General features: G+C 37.1%; 1 protein-coding gene across 3 annotated transcripts in view; it reads right to left on the bottom strand.

Annotated features, from left to right (window-relative positions):
• Positions 1–10611, bottom strand: part of LOC141441567 (uncharacterized) — a 36569-nt gene extending 25958 nt beyond the window's left edge. For all 3 annotated transcript variants that reach the window (XM_074106340.1, XM_074106341.1, XM_074106342.1), the window contains exon 1: positions 10487–10611. The gene's annotated coding sequence lies outside the window, so the exon portion shown is untranslated. The remainder of the gene's footprint in view (positions 1–10486) is intronic.
• Positions 10612–21216: the final 10605 nt, after the last annotated feature.

The raw sequence follows: 21216 nt of genomic DNA, 5'->3' as shown, positions 1-21216 counted from the left end.
CAAGCCGAGAATCGTGAGTTCAAGCCCAAAGTTTGAGTTTTTCGGAATTCATTTGCGAAATTGCAAACTGCCAAAAGGCAATTTGCGAAAAGTAATTATCACACTAGTATGCAAACAGTCTTTTAATGTTCATTGTGTGAGCGTGTGACAACCCACCTAAATCTAGACATTCAACATTACCCCTTATTACCCCGCAATAAGGCTGCTAGCTATCACCAATTTACAATAAAGACAATAAATGTTTTTTGCACAGATAACATCACAGAGCCATTGTGTTTTGCAAGTAAATTTAGACCGACGTAACATTTACTAGAATTTTTCTAATTAGGTTTGCTTGATTTATTAAGCATTGCAGTTTTATTGCAATATTGTATCTGGGATACTCGATACTAGAGCGGGAGTGACCTGAAATTATGTCTAATTAAAGACTTAAATATTGAGTTTAATTTCCTCTCTGAGCCCTGCTTTCTATGTATCGCTTAGTATTGGGATGTACAATTTAGACTAGATTTCATTTTTTTTTTCTTTTTTTTTCATATAGGTAGAGTCATTCACGATGACGCGTACCGTGGTTCTTATTACAATGACATTAATGTCTAATTTTGACAAAATCACGCGTCTTCGTGGATGGCACTAGGTATACATATGTCTTTACCGAAACAACAAGCGGCCAATTGTAAGTTGAAGTCGCGCACCGAGACTTCACATTGAGAAATCATTCGCAAATACAGTCACGGGTAATAGCTAGTGCTAAATAAATCCAATAAAATTTATTTTCTGAAATAGTATTTCGTTGTATAGTTTTGTACAATACGAATTGCTTTTTGTTGATTTCAATTTGATTAAATTTGCATGTTATTTCTATTTTCACTATTAAAAAAACGAAAATCAAAACTTCCCTGTTACCAAGCCACAAAAGACTGTTTGGCATGTATTTTTTTGTAATACTAGTTCTTTTGGATTGCATTTGGATTAGCACAAAAAACTTGGCAGGAAGCCATTTTACGAATGAAACTCAAGTGGCTTAATTTTCTTTTAAGTGCGTATTATCGCAGAGTAATAACAGAAACAAATTATGTCCCAATTCACGCATCAATCAACATTTTATTGCAAGCTATACTTTATCTACGGTGGCGTACACATTGGCAGAAACACATTACCCTCCTTTAAACAGCTGGTTCAACTCGATTGAACAAAGTAAGATTGAGTGATAAAAAATTACAATTAAAGTTGAGCATTCACAAGACGTTATGCAAAATGTGTGAATAGGATACACCATTGTTTTAGATCAGGTTGAATGTAAACCGCAATTTTAATCAACGAACTGTGATTGTTCAATTTGTGATATGATTAAGATGTCGGGTGTCATGGAATAAAATGGTATAATTGCTTGATAGTCCGGAAGCTTTATTTATGTTATTCTACATCATCACTATCATATCGAAAATACAAACAGAAACATAGATGCACAGAAAAACCAGAAAATAGACCAGCACTGGGAATCGAACCCAGGTCATCAACATTCCGTGCTGCGTGCCATACCCCTACACTACCACTGTCTAGTACACACAGTTTTTCCTATGCACCACATATCTCAGCTTGTTTGTTTCTTATTTAGTCACTTAAGCAGCGACACTAGCGACATCTATATCGAGAATCTTTAAACAAGCTGTTGTTGTTGTAGTTATTGGATTTTACGAGATGACCGTAAAAGTAACAAAATTTGGAGTTGATTTAAAAATACAAAAAGACTTCAAAAACCAATCTTAATCATCATTATCATCATAATAGTCCATAGGACGTTCACTGTTGGACATAGGCCTCCCCTATAAAGGTCTTTACCCACTACCCGTATCATACCATGATCGCAATAGGAACGTGTCGGCCAAAAATATATTATTTCGACGAGGTTTTCACATGGCAGTGACGAATAGTATAGCGATTTATAGGAGGATTTAGCAGGATTGCGTTTATAAATTTAACACCAGAAAAACGTTTAAAAATAATTTGAGAAACAAAACGTCTAGCAGAGCAAATGTTTTTAAGGTTATTGTCGTAATTAATGGGTAAATACACAATCACCTCCCGCGCTATTCTGGGTCAATTCTCAAACGAGATGTAATTTTGGGTTGCCATCGCGATTATAATCTAAAAATAAGCTTGTCCGATTATGATGTAAGGTTCGACGTAACAATGGTTTGGGAAAGGTCATGTGTGTTTTTTGATGCCAAATTATATTATTGCTTGTTGACTGAATTAGAACAAGTTTAATACATGCGATTGCATACTAATCTCAATTAATTATAAGTTTTTCGTAACAAAGATTAGTGAGATTTTGTGTTCTTTTTTAACCCCCGACCTGTGCCCCGACGCAAATGAGGGGTATTATAAGTTTGACCGCTATGTGTGTCTGTCTGTCTATCTGTGTGTCTGTCCGTGGCATCGTAGCTCTTAAACGGGTGGACTGATTTGAATGCGGTTTTTTTTATTTGAAGCAGGCTTACGAGGGATTGTTTTAGACATGTTTAATCAAAATCGGTTTCGCCGTTTTTGAGATATTGAATTTTGAAGAGACTATGTCGGGGGTTTTCCAACTTTTTGTTCAGTGTCTTTGTGTTCACTGATGCCGTGGTGGCCTAGTGGTTTGACCTATCGCCTCTCAAGCAGAAGGTCGTGGGTTCAAACCCCGGCTCGCACCTCTGAGTTTTTCGAAACTCATGTGCGGAATTACATTTGAAATTTACCACGAGCTTTGCGGTGAAGGAAAACATCGTGAGGAAACCTGCACAAACCTGCGAAGCAATTCAATGGTGCGTGTGAAGTTCCCAATCCGCACTGGGCCCGCGTGGGAACTACGGCCCAAGCCCTCTTGTTCTGAGAGGAGGCCTGTGCCCAGCAGTGGGACGTATATAGGCTGGGATGATGATGTCGGGGGTTTTCCAACTTTATGTTCAGTTATAGTTTTTAATCTATATCCCACTAATATTATAAATGCGAATGTTGGTCTGTCTGTCTGTTTGTTTAATTGTTACCTTTCACTTCTAGACCGCTGAACCGATTTAGATGAAATTCGGTAGATAGTTTTGAGTCCTGGGGAAGGACATGGGGTAGTGTAAATCTCGGAAAATTGTATAATTCCCTTTTTTTTCAACCACGAACCGGAAGACGAAGTGTTGGCAGGCCTCCCACTGAGAGCTGCGGGCAACCGGTGGATGCATGTGGCGAGTTGTTGTTTATTGTAGAATTCTAATGGGAAGGCCTTTGTTCAGCGGTGGAAGGCTTCCGGCTGATGATGATGATGTTGATGGGATGAATGTTGCAAGTTAAATAAAACGTGCAAAAAAGTTTCCAAGTTCCATTTCCACGATCAAGTTGTTTGAAGGAACTAGCTCAGAGCACTTTGGTGTAATGAGGACTATCGTTTTTTATCTTTCTAGATGGCGCCACTGTGGCGTGAGGTTTTTAAGTGTGGCTTTCAAAGTCTGTTATTACGGGCGTGAAAATAAAGTTTAGACTAAACTCATATTTAATACACCTTAAAACCGTACCATAAAAATATCGAGCAACCACAGTGTTGCGTAGTCCCGTTTTGTTCGGAAAAAAGGGAGGACAAAAGTTTCCGAAAGACATAACTGTCTCAAAACACAGACATTTATAGCCCCGTAACGCATATAATAATTAATTATTGCCATAATTAATTTCAGATATTGCAAAATATTCTCAAAATTATTCTAATTATAAATAAATTCGCGTAGCTCACCCAAAAACTATGAGATTTGACATTTCGGACACCTCAAGCTACACTAGCGCCTCTAGCGGCGAATTCATACGCGATAGCCCTCATTGCGTAAGCACGCTCCACACCATGACTCTAGAGACGAGTGTTAACTCTTATAATATTTAATTGTGAATTTCTCGTATTCTGTACATCGCACAACTATTGCATAGTTCGTCGTCAGTTCAAACCACAGAGCTAAGAATAAGAAGAAGACGCTAGACGCTTGTCTGCCTGTCTGGCTGAAAAGCCAGCTGGGTGTATAATCTTGTGGCACATGCCTCCTTTCAGAATGAGAGAGTTTGGCTTATAGTTCCTACGTTGGCCCTGTGCGGATTGGCGACTTCACATATAGATACTTCAGCTATACAAGTTTGTGTAGGTTTCCTCACGATCTCCCCCGCAATCTCCTGGCTTAGACTGCTACAATAAAATATCGTAAAGGAGCCTATTTACAATGACTACATACATACAAACATACATTCACTCAAAAACATAACCCTTTTGGCTTTGGGCTTCGGGCTTCGGGTAAAGCACTCAAAAGGTAGGCAAAATAAAGTAAAGAACATAATATCTGATTCCTCTATGTTCAAGTCAACTCAATTGGCTTGGCGTTTACCGCCATTGGTAAGTACCTAATGGAATGATTGCTAAGATGCGCAAGAGTGCATCTCCGTGCATTACAGGTTGTTTGCTGCAATTAAGTTCGAACTAATTTTGAGTTGTTTGTGATTTTGCAACGTTTGGTATCGCTGGGTAGCTAATAGGTAAGTACATTGAGATTTAAACAGCGCTGGATTGATTTATGACCTAAGCTCTCAAGCTGAGGATCGTCAGGCGCGGATCCAGCCCTCAAAAAAGGTTGTGGGCACAGCCACACAAAAATCGGCCAAGTTTGATTCGGAGTACGAACTTGCTTTTGAGCAATCATGCAAGTCTCAGGGACGATTTTTGAATTTGATTATATTTTTACTCGACTGTTTTCTTGACAGACTGTTTCGTGCTTTGAAGACATTAGCCTACCGCACGCTGAAGCTACCGTACAACGGCTAACCGATAGTGTCTTTTCCAACCTCGACATTGGCGGAATCATCGATAGTATTGATGGAGCTATACTTTTAAGAATTGAATTGAATTGAAGACATTAGCCTATTGATTTCAAAGACCGTGAAATTGTGTCGTCACAAGTCTATTAGCGGTGGGCATGCGCATCGTGCAACGGTGCGACCGTGGGTTCAAACCCTGAGTGAGTTTTCTGAAATTCATGTGCGAAATCACATTTGAAATTTACCACGAGCTTAAAGCTGCGGCTCCACTGAGGCGGACACGAGCGGAGCCAAGAGGAGACTTGTAGGGATCGACCAATCCCTACACGTCTGATGATAATGAGGCGGAGACGAGATGTGGATTCAACTAATGATTGGTGGATTGGATCCCTTCGCGTCTCCTCTCCGCTCCGCTCGTGTCCTCGGTGGAGCTGCAGCCTTACGGTGAAGGAAAACATCGTGAGGACCTGCACAAACCTGTGAAGCAATTCAATGGTGTGTGCGAAATTCCCAATCCGCGCTGGGCCCGCATGGAACTACGGCCCAAAGAAGGAGAGGGTTCTGCAAGGAGGCCTGTGCCCAGCAGTGGTACGTAGGCTGGGGTGATGAATGTCTAAATTCAAGTTATTTGAAAATGTTACAAAACAAAAATAGCTTAGTCTTAGTACGAGTATGTCAGTAAAATCGAACCTAGAATTTAAAGGCCTACCTATGGTCAGAGATACCCTGTATTGTATTGGTTGACTGTACAGTCTGTACATAAATATAATGTACGTGACCAACACGTTAAAAATATATATACACCTTCACGCCACTAACCGTAAGGTCGATGTTAGTATACATAATATAAGTATTTGACGCTAAGGCTGTACAGATATTTATGCCCCCGACTGTACTTGTGACATTAAACATTGCGGATGGCAATCACAAGTTCTAGGCCCGGCTTTCGCTGACCCTCGCCCCAAGACCCGACTTTCGATTTCACTACTCCTTATGACGAGGCGAGGAGGGTACCCGGTACTTGTATCGATACACCGAGTTATTTTTGATTTCTTTTAACTAGGTATATGTAAATAAGTCATGGGACAATTGACACCAATTGACTTAGCCCAAACTAGTCAAAAAAAAATTTTTTTTCTGATAACTGAGTAGATCCAAGTATTGTTAGTGTACACAATATTCTTATGAGACTATGGTAGTAAACAGATAAGATATTATTATTACATTAATTTCCATGACATTCATGTACACTGCCTAATTAATTAATTAAATTCTGTTTCATTTCAAATTAACACATCACATCCAATTAAATTAAACTGTCTATCTATGTCAAACCAAATTAATTAAATCAAAGTCACATTTCATTACATTGCAAAGCGTGTATCTAATATGAATACTTGGCAACGGATTAACATACTTATATACCTACTCATATATCATCCAATACTTGAGCACAAACATTCGTATTTCTCATACATATATTACTGGCCCTGTGAGGGTTGGATCCTCAGTCAGGGCAGATATTTGTATGAAAAATACGAATGTTATCTCGAGTCTTGGACATTAAATATATATTTAACTATGTATTAGGTTTCTGGAGGAGGCCTATGACTATTTCTCAAAAAGTTGTCCATTTTTCAATTTTTCAGTTGTCCACTTATTTGAAAAAAAAAATCGTGACGCTCTTTCACCACAAAAAATAAGCAATATTGTTTTTTAAATATAAACAAAACCTTGTGGTAAAAGTGATGAAAAGTCAGATAATCTGATAATGGATCCAATAGAAAGTTTTATGTAGTTTCAAAATTACGATTTTTTTCCTCACAAGATTTCGTGACGTTTTCCTGACGTCAAGAAATTTTGGATGTTTTATGTAGTTTATGTTTTATGATCTCGTCCTTAGGGTTAATAATTTCTTGACAAAACATTTCTTATCAAGTTCATGACGGGAAAACTTTTTGAGAAATACTCCTATGTCCAATAGTGGACGTCCTACGGCTGAGATGATGATGATGATAATGTATTTATTTAGATAAGTATATTGTTGCCTAGTACACAGTACAAGCTTTGCTTAGTTTGCGACTAGGCCAATTGGTGTCAATCGTCCCATGATATTTACTTATTTCAACACTCCTCCTAAATAACTTAAATGTAACAATAACGAAGTAATAAATGACGTTACTATAATAAATCGACGTTGAACGAAGCTGAAGAACTGAAGCATCATTAATCCTACATCAATCAAATCATCTGAATCTTTGCAATAAAATAACAACTTTAACACAAAGAGATAAAATTGCATTTTCATAAGATCATAACGATGATGGTAAATTGCGTGTGCGATCATTTGAACTAATGACGTCCGAATAAGTCGGTCATTACATTAGGTACGTTATTTTTTAAGGGCGACTGTTGGTCCTGTACGAGTATAATGCAAAAATACAAATAAACACGGTGATTTTAATCGGTGATCAGGAGTTGAAAAATATAACCAGCTAAAATATAATTTTACAGGCGAGCTCTTTGCTTAAGAAAGCAATCAGCTCTTTTTAAATGAAAATAAACTAAATATTTTATTCACATTTTGAACAAAATAAGTGAACTAAAACAATTACTTTGCAATTAATACAGTTCATTGATATGGACCTCCGCAAAGTAAGTCCTGATTCAATCTATCTATATATATAAATAAAAATGAATCGTAAAATGTGTTGCTAAGCGCAAATCTCGGGAACGACTGGTCCGATTTCGCTTATTCTTTTTTTGTTGTGTTCATTACTGTCAGGAGAAGGTTTCTATGGAAGAAAATACAGAAAAAAAAATAACGGGGGTGAAGCCTCGGGCAACAGCTAGTAAATTAATAAAATAAGTATTAAGGCATGGTGGATATAATATATGCGTAACTTGCCAGTAAATACAGAGTTGCGCATGAGTCTTGTAACTTTATATTACAATAGGCGCATAACCACAAGTATGAAATGGCGGTTACTCTTTTCATATTTTTTCCTTGTACGAAAAATAGAAAGAAACTTTTTGTTCTTGACCTTATTGGAAACCTTTTATACGCTACTAACTGAATGTTGTAAAAAGGGATCTCTTCCAGCTAACCTAATTAAGAGATGACAATTTATTACATAGAGAATAAGCAGACAGGTAAAATTACGTGCGGTAAAGAGAAAAACAGAAATACTCAAAAAAGAAAGAAAATAAATACAAAATTATTTACATTAAAACAGACATAAAACAAGTAAAACATATTACAAAAGCGGACACAGTCTCGCCTCAGGTGTCAGTGGCAAGCCATAATTTCTTTAACCTCTCCCTGAACATATGCCCATTATACATATGTGCATATCCCTGGAAATGATGCTGTTATCGTTGTCTCATGGTACGAAGCTCTTTGGTACGGGGGCCTTTAAATTATTTGTCATATCTTTAAGATAAACAATTACTATCATCATCATCCCAGCCTATATACGTCCCACTGCTGGGCACAGGCCTCCTCTCAGAACAAGAGGGCTTGGGCCATAGTTCCCACGCGGGCCCAGTGCGGATTGGGAACTTCACACGCACCGTTGAATTGCTTCGCAGGTTTGTGCAGGTTTCCTCACGATGTTTTCCTTCACCGCAAAGCTCGTGGTAAATTTCAAATGTAATTCCGCACATGAATTTCGAAAAACTCAGAGGTGCGAGCCGGGGTTTGAACCCACGACCCTCTGTTTGAGAGGCGATAGGTCAAACCACTAGGCCACCACGGCTTATTTATTTACTATCAGTGTGCTGTTAATTTAGTGTTGCATTGTATATACATTGAAAATTTCATTCAATCTGTATGAAAAGAATAAAATGGATTCTGGAAGCAGCACGAAAAGTACTAATTCCTACTACTACTATTATAAACGCAAAATGTTGTATGTGTGTATGTTTGTTACCCTTTCATGCTAAACCAACTGGTCAGATTTGGTTGAAATTTGATATGTAGAAAGCTGTACATCTAGAATAACACATACGCTATCTTTTATCTGAATATTCCCACGGGATCAAGGAAAAATCTCGAAATCTCATCGAATCATTCAACTCATTTATTCAGTAAATAGGCCACAATATGGGCACTTTTACACGTCATTTTTTTTATTTACCAGCGCTTTCGGAAGGACCATCGTCCATCATTGCCAAGAATAATGCGCCGTAACAAACTTGGCAGAAAGTATATTTTTTAAATAAAATAATTAAAAAATAAAATACTTAAAATCTACAGTATAAAATTACATGAAAAGAACAATAATAATACAGGGATGTATGGGGCCCCTAAGTTACAAAACTAAAACTAAATATGTAACTATATCTACTGTTGTATAATATCGTCAATAAAGAGTACGATGTATTTTTTTGGGAATTCACGCGGGGATTCCGTAAAATGCGGGAATTTCAATTCAACTGCGGGATCTAATGATTTACGCGTGAGCACATGATTAGGCCAGTTTGAATAAACACACCTGCAAATGCTTTTCAGAATTCACCAATTCCGTAGCTGATTTGAGAGGATTTCGTGACCGTGATACGTATTTTTATTTGTTTATTTATGTTTTTGTAATGTTACGAATAAATAATTTATTTCTTTTGAATACAAATACGCTAAGCCTTTTTCTTCGGTTTCGCTCGAGTAAACCGAAAATACGGGATTTTACTACATTCCTATAATATATAATATAACATAATATTATAAGGAAGACGTAGCATGAAAACTATCACAGTTTTCTGCACAAGCTTAATTAATGTTAAATATAAAAGAAAAATATTTGGATGATTATTCTATAATTAATTCTATATTACAGTTGTCATAGAAACATGATAAGTACCTACTTAATTCCTTCCACCTTATAATGGCAAAAAGGTTATTACGTAGAAGCCTACTTTTCAGCAACAGATTAATTATTATTAGAACCGTTTCTAGACGTTTACCTATCTATACCACGCAATTACATTAGTAAAAAAAGTTTTAGATTTATGCAATACGTCTTTAGATGTTTAATGAAAATAACGAGCATTATTCAAATTTTGTTCTCAAGAATTCACATACCTAAAGATATTAGATCTGAATGTAACATGAAGAAGAAATGACAGCAACAGAAGTGTGATCTAATGCCCTCGATGTAGACTCTCAGGGTATTTATTGAAGAAAGACGTAATTATACCGAATGTAATTACATTCTTGATACAGTTAATTACCTCATTCTTGCAGTGTCTGGCTTTATGTCTATAAAAATAATTTGTATGTCAAAGTAGTCTACACAAATTTTGAAAAAAAAAAAAACATTTTCGTTTTGCCGTTGCGTACTTTACAAATACAGCGTCAATTTATAATTATTGTTGGTCTTTAAAGTAAGTAAGTGAGTAAAGGAAGACGCTTCTTCATTTTAGTAAATTTGAACACTGATAAATTTTAAAGCTGTTTTGCGAAAAAAAAACGAAATAAATTAAATTTAAGCTCTGTTTAAACTTAAATAAAAGCAAATTAACTTGGTACTAGATCTTAGAAATTATGTAGGGTGTCTACATTTATTTAAAAGTATTTTACTTGTCCTGAAAAAAAAAACTAAACAATAGGACACAATATTGACCAATTTTCTTAATAAGTAACAACGGATATCCGTAAAGTACTTACCTTAACAATTTGAAACTCAAAACACGTAAAAACCAGCCAGCAATCACAACACTACAGTCACTTGTTTTCTTTTTTAATTTCCGAATAAAAATAACGCGCTATGATTGGACGAGAGGTCGAAAGATGAATGCACGCGTGCGAAGCATACACCACGCTTATAACCTCTTCGTTGCCTCAACCACCAGTATACTAAGAACTTTCATTTCAAACCGCGAACACATCAAGAGTGGCCAACTTAAAGTGGAGCAACAACCAGCTTATTTAGATCTCTAGATCTTAGCAGCTAACTTGGAGAGAGAGGTCTGTTAAATCGTGCAGTTTTCCACTACTTTCGGGGGGGCCGACGCCAATTAATGAGGATTCAGCAATTAGCGCGAAATACAATCGGATTTAGGTTTTGCGTAAATTTAGACAATGGACGGAACTGATTTATCTCCATTTGGACGCTTTTAAATTGTCCTGTTTTGTTTTATTTGGCGACAATTAGTATTTATGGCGTGTTAAGAAATAAAGACATCCCACGACCCATTTGAAGCACGACTTGAGTACCTATCACCATTTCGTACATTAAACTATGTGATGTCATCATCATCACCACCATCATACTAGCTGTAAAGACGTCCACTGTTGGTAATACTCCTCCCCATAAACCTCCAGCTATGGCTTCTCAATCAGGATCGTGGGTTCAAACCCGGGGATAAAACATTTGAAATTTGCCACGAGTGTAGTGTGCACGCACACACCTCCACTCCATCCCTATATTATCATGTACTCTTAGGCTTAAGTTCTCATTAATAAACTACTCTTTAACCGAGCTACACGTTTCCTTAACGCCCAACACCACACGAGCTTTACGGTGAAACCTGCACACACCTGCGAAGCAATTCAATAGTGTATGTGAAGTTTCCAATGCGCATCGGGCCCGAGGGAGAAACGGCCAAACACTCTTCTGAGAGGAGGCCTGTACCCAGCAGTGGCACGTATGAAGGCAGGGTGGGATGATTTATGTTTGTCTCAAAATACTTTCGTTCCGATATTATTTACCAGCTGTTGTCAGCGACTCCGTCCGCCTAGAATTCGTTTATGACTATCCCGCGGGAACTATGCAATTTTCTGGGATAAAAACTATCATAATATATCCTTCCCCAGGACTCAAACTATCTGGATACCGAATTTCATAAACTTTCGCATTTATAATATTAGTGGGGAGTCCACCATATTGCTCGCTAATCCTGGCGTGAAGCAGCAGTGCTTATGGTAGGAAAACAGCCGATGAAATTACTGGCACGTGAGTATTCCATCTTGTTGCATCTCCCCTGGTGTTGCAGATGTTTATGGGCGGTGGTGATCTCTTACCATCAGGAGACCCACTTGCTCGTTGGCCATCCAGTCGAATAAAAAAAAAGTGGGATTTCAAAATACTTCCGATACCTATACCTATAATACGTTGATGCAGCTGCCATCTACATTTGCAAATGACTATAGCGTACGGCCGAGGATGACTACGCGGATATAGTTATAATGACGTTACTAGCAAAGGGTAACGAGCTGAACCTAATGGCAACTTTACTGGCTTCAATAATAACTCAGAAAATATACTTATTAACTTTTCTAATGTCCGTAAAAGTTGACATTATTCTTTACATATCAGAAAGTGAAGTGCATAGTATATGGTCAGCGAAAAATTAAAAAGTTAAAAAGATTGCAGGCGCGCTAGCTCGACAATAATGAATTAGCGCGCCTGCAATCAGTCACATTTTTTTTTTAAGTTAAAAAGGCCATGGAAATGTTGGCACAAGTCGTATACAGCCAGTCTAATGGCCGGTATTAGATATTTTGTTGGAACTCCGGACTTTTTCGGTTTGAAATAGCTTGTGGTGTTTTCGGTGGAAAAATACACCTGCAGTTTATTTTTAATGAAAAAAGGCGGGAAAGCATAAAAAAAATATTGTAACAAAATTAAATTTTATAATATATTTTGAGAAAAAGTTTATTCTATTTCAGAATTATTCACCATTTTTGAGAAAAGCTTTATATTAGTCTCGGCTGGAATAGCAATTGTTGGCTTCGTATTAGTTAAACGGACTCGCAAGCTCGTCCGTTTAATACTCATACTCAGCCAGCAATTGCCTACTTCCAGGCCACGACAATAATCTACTATTATTGTCTTCTTGCTTTGTTCAAAACGTCGTCTATAGAGCTTATAATATCGGTCCACATCGATTATTGAAATGAAATCCTTTTTTTTGTATTGAACGGGTTACATCATGTCAAGATGTTATTATTTATGTCATAATACAGCCGCTCAGCCCTTAGGGGCATACAAAAATTACTTAAATAATCAAATATAATTTGACAAATGTATGGTAATAACAATGTTAATAATTTATTTTTTTCGAAAAATTCACTTATAGAATAATAGCATTATATTTGCAACCATTGTCTAAGCTTAGTATAAAACATATTTCCAGTTAAATTTATAATAGTTTTGGGTACCGTATTATAAATTTTACTTAGCATGTACCTAATACGAATTCTTTTTAAAAAGGCTCAATTTGGTTACAGGTAACTTCAATGGCTTTTGTGTAGTCATTCGTTTATTGTGATTGTCTTTCATTATAAATAGTCCCATGTGCTTTCTTACAAATGTACACGCCTCCAAAATGTATAGGCAGTTAAGCGTCAGAATCTTATTTTCCCGGAAAATTGGTTTACATGAATCAGTGGGTTCTAAACCCCATATAGCCCTTATACACCGTTTTTGTGAGATGAATACTCTATCGACATCTGACGCGTTGCCCCTCAAAATAGTACCATATCTAAGAGCGGAACACACGTACCCATAATAAACAAGCAATGCAGTTTTGTGTGATATTACAAGTCTTATTTTCTTTAAGACAAATACAAATTTATTGATTTTGCTACATACTTTTTTGATTGAAAGTCAGAATATATCGTTTGTCAAAACTCGAGTCCAATAATAGTTCAGAATTGTTATAAAGCAAACGTACCCTAAACTACAGTTTTCTATAAGATGATTTAAAATTTTAAGATTTCAGTGGGAAAAAAATTATGTCAAATAATAATTCTGACTTGGGAAAATTATGCGAACTTTGTCGCGCCCTTATATTTATTTATTTATCTATATAAGTTAAGGCTCATGTTTTGTACAGTCAGCAATGAAAGTTGCTGAATAAAATTAAATTGCAAAATTTACTAGTAACTTAGTAGTAGTAGTCTAGTGTATCTGGCGCTACGTTGCGGATGTCCATATCAATAAACTAAAAACAATTACTTTGCTCACTCTTTTTTTTTTGGTCACGGGTGATCAAAGTTATTCTTTATAGTAGTACCTAGTTCATTTACATTTACATCTTGGACTCCAAAAACAGTAAAATTTCAAAAGTGACTGAAAAATATACTTGCTAAACTTACTTTTTAAGGGGCTGTTTCACCATCCATTGATTAGCGTTAACCAACGGTTAAATGTGATACCGTCACCGTCTATTCGAACAAAACAAATAGAGACGGCATCACACCTAACCACCAGTTAACACTAATCAATGGATGTGCCTACCTACAAGACCTTTATATTTGTATGCCCTTGGGCGCAGCATAGTGATACAAGTCTATGATTAATGTACCAACTATTTTAACCTATGTTTGACAAATAAATTATTTGTATTTGTATGGTGAAACAGCCCCTAAAAGTAGCAAAATAGTTTAAAAATTAGCTGGAGTTTTTTTTCCATTACAAAACTCGAAATTAGAGTTGACAAAATATCTGGGCAGATTCATCCTTTGTCCCTTTGTGCTTGTCGCTTGTGCATGTGTTAAGGAAACCGAAAACGAACGAACCCCTAATTTCAAATTGACATCCAACTTTTGGCTCCGTATTTATTTCAACAACTGAACAAAACTCTTGTTACAGTTTCATTTTAATGACAATTACAATTAAATGTTTATGTCAATAACGTGAGATGAAATCAACAATGACATGCCGGTTTTGAAGCCGTAAAGGAGCGGCCACACCGCTGCTAGAAATACAGAAACGGTACGGAATCGCAGTGACGTGCTGTCAGCGTCATGATTTTATAGCATGCCCCCACACCGGTGCTCACAGTGCGCTGCCGCTGTGGAAGCGGAATCGCAGTGACGTGCCGTAAACGCCACGGCTTTGCTTGTAGAGTAGAGCATGCGGTAAAGTTTTTTTTGGAAATAGGTAAAGGATAAATAAGCATGATTGGCTTCTCTTCTTCTTCTTCTTCTTCTCAGGATGTATTTGTCCACTGCTGCTGGACATATTCCTCATCCATGGATTTCCATGTTGACCTAGATGCGGCAAATCTTGTCCAGGTTGGTCCTGCTGTCTTATGTCATCCGCCCATCTAGCTGGTGGTCTTCCTACGTTTCGGCTTACAGTTCGGGGTCTCCAGTGTAGCGTTTACTGGCTCCATCTATCATGCCACTTTCCTACCGATGTCGGTAACTTTGGTTCGTTGGCGAATGTGCTCGTCGGACTTCTCTTACACTACCTCAAATAACTTAAGTGACATTGATAGAGTATCTTTCAAATTTATCCATACTAATATTATAAATGCGAAAGTAACTCTGTCTGTCTGTCTGCCTGTCTGTTACGCTTTCACGCCTAAACCGCTGAACCGATTTTGATGAAATTTGGTACAGACAAAGAATAGACCTTGGGAAAGAACATAGGCTATCTTTTTTTGCGAAAAAAAGGCTTTAAGGGGTTAAAATAGGGGATGAAAGTTTATAAGGTGGAAGTTCGTCGTCATGAAACTTGGCTTTTAGGCACTTAATCCATACTATCCATACTCCATACTAATATTATAAATGCGAAAGTAACTCTGTCTGTCTGTCTGTCTGTCTGTCTTTCTGTTACGCTTTCACGCCTAAACCGCTGAACCGATTTTGATGAAATTTGGTACAGACATAGAATAGACCTTGGGAAAGAACATAGCTTAATTTTTTTTTATGAAAAAAAGGCTTTAAGGGGTTAAAATAGGGGATGAAAGTTTATAAGGTGGAATTTCGTCGTTGTCGAAGATGAAACCATGAAACTTGGCTTTTAGGCACTTAATCCATACTATATACTATATATACTATATACTATATATATATACTATATACTATATATACTATATATACTATATACTATAATACTATACTATATACTATATATACTATATACTATATTACTATATTTACTATATAATATTATAAATGCGAAAGTAACTCTGTCTGTCTGTCTGTCTGTCTGTCTGTCTGTCTGTCTGTTACGCTTTCACGCCTAAACCGCTGAACCGATTTTGATGAAATTTGGTACAGACATAGAATAGACCTTGGGAAAGAACATAGGCTATCTTTTTTTGCGAAAAAAAGGCTTTAAGGGGTTAAAATAGGGGATGAAAGTTTATAAGGTGGAAGTTCGTCGTTGTCGAAGATAAAACCATGAAACTTGGCTTTTAGGCACTTAATAAGAAATAAATCGATATTTGTTTGAGCTTTTTTGAAAATTTGACCTATGAGGGGGTGAAATAGGGGATGAAAAATTTATATGGAAGGTCGTCATTATCAAAGATAAAGCGATGAATCTTTCTTAAACTTGCCATTTCGGCACGTGATAAGAAGTAAATAGATATTTGTTCGCGCGTTTTTTTATTTCTTCCTGTGAGGGGGTGAAATAGGGGATGAAAGTTTATATGGAAGATCGTCATTGTCGAAGATAAATCAATGGTTCTCTATGAAACTTGGCATTTGGGCACGTGATAAGAGATAAATATATATTTGTTAGCGCGTTTTTTTTAATTCTTCCTGTGAGGGGGTGAATAGGGGATGAAACTTTATATGGAAGACGGTCGTTGTCGAAGATAAATCGATGGTTTTTCATGAAACTTGGCATTTGGACATGTCATAAGAGATAAATAGATATTTATTAGCGCGTTTTTTATAATTCTTCCTGTGAGGGGGTGAAATAGAGGATGAAACTTTATATGGAAGATCGTCATTGTCGAAGATAAATCGATAGTTCTTTATGAAACTTGGCATTTGGGCACTTATAAGGAATAAATGGATATTTGTTCAAGCGATTTTGAAAATTTTACCTTTGAGGTGATGTTAGCAGAGGGGATGATACAGTGTTAGTAGAGCCTTCTAAGCTCAAGCAAAATGTACCCAATGTGGGGTCATTTTAGATGGCCTATTGACATAGACAGTCAGACATGAAAAATTATAATTTTCAGATTTTTCTTATTTATTGAGCTATAAGAGCTACCTTTATGCAAAATTCCAAGTTTCCAGGACAGCCGGAAGTACCCTATTACTTTTTCTGTTAAGGCGATTTGGAAACACCTTTTAATGACTGTAGCTTTTAATTGACTTGACTTAGAAGTTTGATTTTTTCACAGCTTTCGGGCCTATTGACCAGAGTTTAGGGTTTGAATTTCAACTCGATACCGATACTCCGCTTTACGAGATAAAGAGTCTAACAAATTACTATATGTACATTTATCGGAAATATGTGTAGCTATGCTTAGTAAAAATGCCGTCTTAATTATTATCCTACCCTCCTAACTTACAATAAAGGACGTTAGGTGTCAAGAGTTCACTATGAAGAATTAAGTAAACATTTTATGTTGGCAGGGTAGAATACACGTCGTATTGCTAAAATGTGGCTTCCCGCAAAATATTTATGATTTACCAAAGAACATGCATGAATGGATGGATGGATGGATGGATGGAAAAACAAAAAAAAATAGTTTAGGTATATTTATAGCAATGTTTTAAAATACATTATTTTCAGTAAACCGTAGAAGTTTCTATGTGCTAATTATTGGCAAAATAGGTATCCTAAATAAATTAAATACTTCCCAAAGTTACTATTCCACGCGGACGAAGTCGCGGGCAAAAGCTAGTACTTTAAAAATATGGCTGTTCGCTTCCGCTCTCTTCTTACCTTTCGGATGCTGCTCGCTGTCGTACGTGCTTGTATAAACTTGGTGTACATATAATAGCTAATTTATTCTTAAATAAGTGTAATTCATCATTCATAAGTGTAATTTGTGTAAAAAAGCCGTGGTGGCCTAGTGGTTTGACCTTTCGCCTCTCAAGCAGAGGGTCGTGGGTTCAAACCCCGGCTCGCACCTCTGAGTTTTTCGAAATTCATGTGCGGAATTACATTTTAAATTTACCACGAGCTTTGCGGTGAAGGAAAACATCGTGAGGAAACCTGCACAAATCTGCGAAGCAATTCAATGGTGCGTGTGAAGTTCCCAATCCGCACTGGGCCCGCGTGGGAACTATGGCCCAAGCCCTCTTGTTCTGAGAGGAGGCCTGTGCCCAGCAGTGGGACGTATATAGGCTGGGATGATGAAGTGTAATTCATTGTGTAATAATAAGTATATGCTGAGACAATAAGTATAAATCGGTGAATAGAAACGTGTCGAGTTTAATTTCAATGCATCACGAAATCCTGTTGGCAATACACTGCACGGATCCTGGCTCTAACAGTCCTGACGCTCGGCACGCCCTGCGATTCCGTACCGTCTCCGTATTTCGAGCAGCGGTGTGGCCGCTTCTTAATTTGTAACACAAACGACTGTTAGAGGGATGCTAACAAAGAACTTTCAGTTTTACGCTTTTGTTATTAGCGCAACCATGTAACGGAAATGGAAATGTCAAAATTATTTAAGGAATATATTTTGCAATGTCGTCTAATATTTGCAAAGAGATAGTGCGATAAAGATCTCAATGAACGTGGCAGAAAACGGAACTAAGGGTGCCTTTCCACTAGAGATGTGCTTTGCTGCGGTGCTTATGGATGCGTTTGATATCCACCAATCATGTTCATTGGTTCACATAGTATAATAATTTGTAATTTTTCTCTCTATGTAGGTACCTGTTTTTGATATTTCTCTTTTTTATAGTGTACAATAAAGAGTCATTGTATTGTATTGTAATATGTAATAGTACTGATGGAAACGGGCTCCACTAAGCTATGTTTTTAAATTTACAGTGAATTGGTATGAACGGTAATGCTGTAAATTTTCATTCGTTTATAGATAAATAATAGAAAAAAAAAGAAAGAAAGTAAAATATTTATTCGTGACATTTTACAAAACAAAGAAAAACAAAAACGGAAATTGAGACAAATTTTGTCACAAAATGGTTCCAACTCAGCATGATGTTAACCTTGCGGCCGACGCTAATAAATAAACCTTCAGTTGCTTCGGTTGGCATCATCCTACATCCACCGTGAAGCTGCGGCTTTAACCAGGTCATCCGTCCATCTCGTTGGTAGACGTCCTACGCTGCGTTAGCCGATCTGCGGAAACTTTTCGGTCCCAACGGCCATCTTTTCTCCGTGCTAATGACCTGCCCATTGCCACTTCAACGAGAAATAGAAATAGAAATAGAAATATTTATTCGCTATTCGCACAAAACATAATAAAAATACATTAAAAACAACAATATGCGAAATCGCGAAGCGGTCCCAGCTCAGCATAGTGTTGGCCGACGAGCTAATTCGCTTGCCTATGTCAGTGATCCTCGTTCTTCTACGTTTCCAACCGAGGCAACTAGAGGTCTATAGGGGAGGCTTATGTCCAACAGTGGACGTCCCACGACGCTACGACTGATATGATGATGAATGAATAATATGGACAGACGCGTGCTCTAGAAGCGTGCTCAGCGTGATGTGGGTGCGTGCTATGAGCTATGGATGGTAGTGAGTGGTATAGCTATGTGCAGAGTATAGCGCATAGCTCGATTTTCCTTGCACAGCTCCTTCGCGGCAGCGCAACTTTATAACGTAAGAATATCGGGATAAAAAGTAGCCTATGTGTTGTTCCAGAAGTTCAGCTACCTATATACCAAAGTTAACGACTCTAAGCCCAGCGGTTGTTCTTTCGAGATTTTATTCCTATCCTGTTGGGATAAAAAGTAGCCTTTGTGTTATTCCAGAAGTCCAGACCTATATACCAAAGTTAATGACTCTAAGCCCAGCGGTTGTTATTTCGAGATTTATATCCTTTGTTATAATCCAGGTTATAAACTATTCATCCAAATCCGTCCAGCTGTTTTAGCGTGAAGAAGTAACAAACATACTCACTCACTCACAAACTTTCACATTTATAATATTAGTAGGATTAGTAAGATCTTCCTTGAACGGCTACTACATCGCTTAGCATACCGTGAACTGGTTCAACTTTGCCCTCTGGCCCCAACATTGCCTGATTAAATTTGGAGTCGATAACTAGCACCCTTCTAGGTTTTTAAACTTTTATCCCCCTGTAATAATAATTCCCGTGTAGATAAAAGTTTAAAACCTATAAGAGTGCTAAGTTATCGACTCTAAATCGAATCAGGCAATGTTGGGGCCAGAAGGCAAAGTTGAAGCAGTTTACTGTAGTGGAAACGGTCACATAGTTTCGTAGCGTAGCTTTGACATCCTCGCAGCATAGCTTAGCATAGCACTCTGATGGAAAAGAACCCTAACGCGGCCATCTTGCAAAGCTTTACTTTTTACAGTTCACCGTGAATGTCGCTGTTTGTATCTATTGTTCGTGGGCTTAAGTTTGTATTTTAAGATAAAATCACTGATAATATAAAACTAATCCTATCAGTACTATTGAATTTTAAGTTACTGAACAAGTTTTAGATCACTAACCTTGTTTTCCCTTTTAGCTTTTAAGGCAGTCGGGATACAATAAAATACAATACAATGACTCTTTATTGTACGCCAAAAAATAGTAAGCAATACAGAAAAAAAAGTACACAGAAAAATTACAAGGTAAACAATACGCGGCCTTATCGCTTAAGAGCGATCTCTTCCAGGCGAACTTTTATACAGAAAGAAGTAAGAACTAGACTACAACAGGTGGTGCGTAGATCGGAATACTCGTATTAAAACCCAACAAAAATATATCTACACACATATAAAATATATACATAGGCAACCGTAGGTACCATCAGCCAAATATGTGGTCTACTACCCTAAAGTTGACAATCGTTTGCATGTCATAAAACAATAAGGCCAATAGACGTGTCTGTCAACTTGAAAGTCCGACTTTAGCGACATATTCATTTGATAGGATCTCAAACTCAAACTCAAAGTCTTTAGTTAATTGGTAGCAATAATGATCTCGGATATTGGTTCAAAATATGTCGAGCAATACTTGACTACAAAAACGTGATCTTTTTTATTATGCGAGGTAGGCAAATAAACAAGCGGGTCATCTGATGTGAAATGATTATCACAACGCCCATGAACACCAACTACTTGAGGAGAGTCATTGGTTCGTTGCCGGCCCATCTGGCCCGCGTATTCTATTTAACTGAAAGCAAATTACATAACTTGGTTACGCCACATTAAACCAGAAAATAAGTTAACTGTTTAACGAAAATGCATATAATAAGGGGTTACTTTTAAACTGCATGCAATTAACAATCATTTATTGTAATTAGTTTAGAACTAAATTACAGTTAACTTGTAATAGACATGAATGTTAGTAAGTATTCCGGTCTGTTGAGCACTAAAATGCCTTTCGAAAAATGTATGTTATCTGTATTTTTGTATAAAAATGTTGCTGGCCTATTTTGTATGATTGTTTGGACAGTATTTTATATTTACTATTTTGTTCCGAATATGAAATGAATATGAAAACATAGAAGCCGTGGTGGCCTAGTGGTTTGACCTATCGCCTCTCAAG

This window comes from Choristoneura fumiferana, chromosome 24, assembly GCF_025370935.1.
Source record: "Choristoneura fumiferana chromosome 24, NRCan_CFum_1, whole genome shotgun sequence".
In the NCBI taxonomy this organism is placed as follows: domain Eukaryota; kingdom Metazoa; phylum Arthropoda; class Insecta; order Lepidoptera; family Tortricidae; genus Choristoneura; species Choristoneura fumiferana.
Note: the sequence above shows the minus strand (reverse complement) of the source record. Positions and strands in the feature narration are given on the sequence as shown.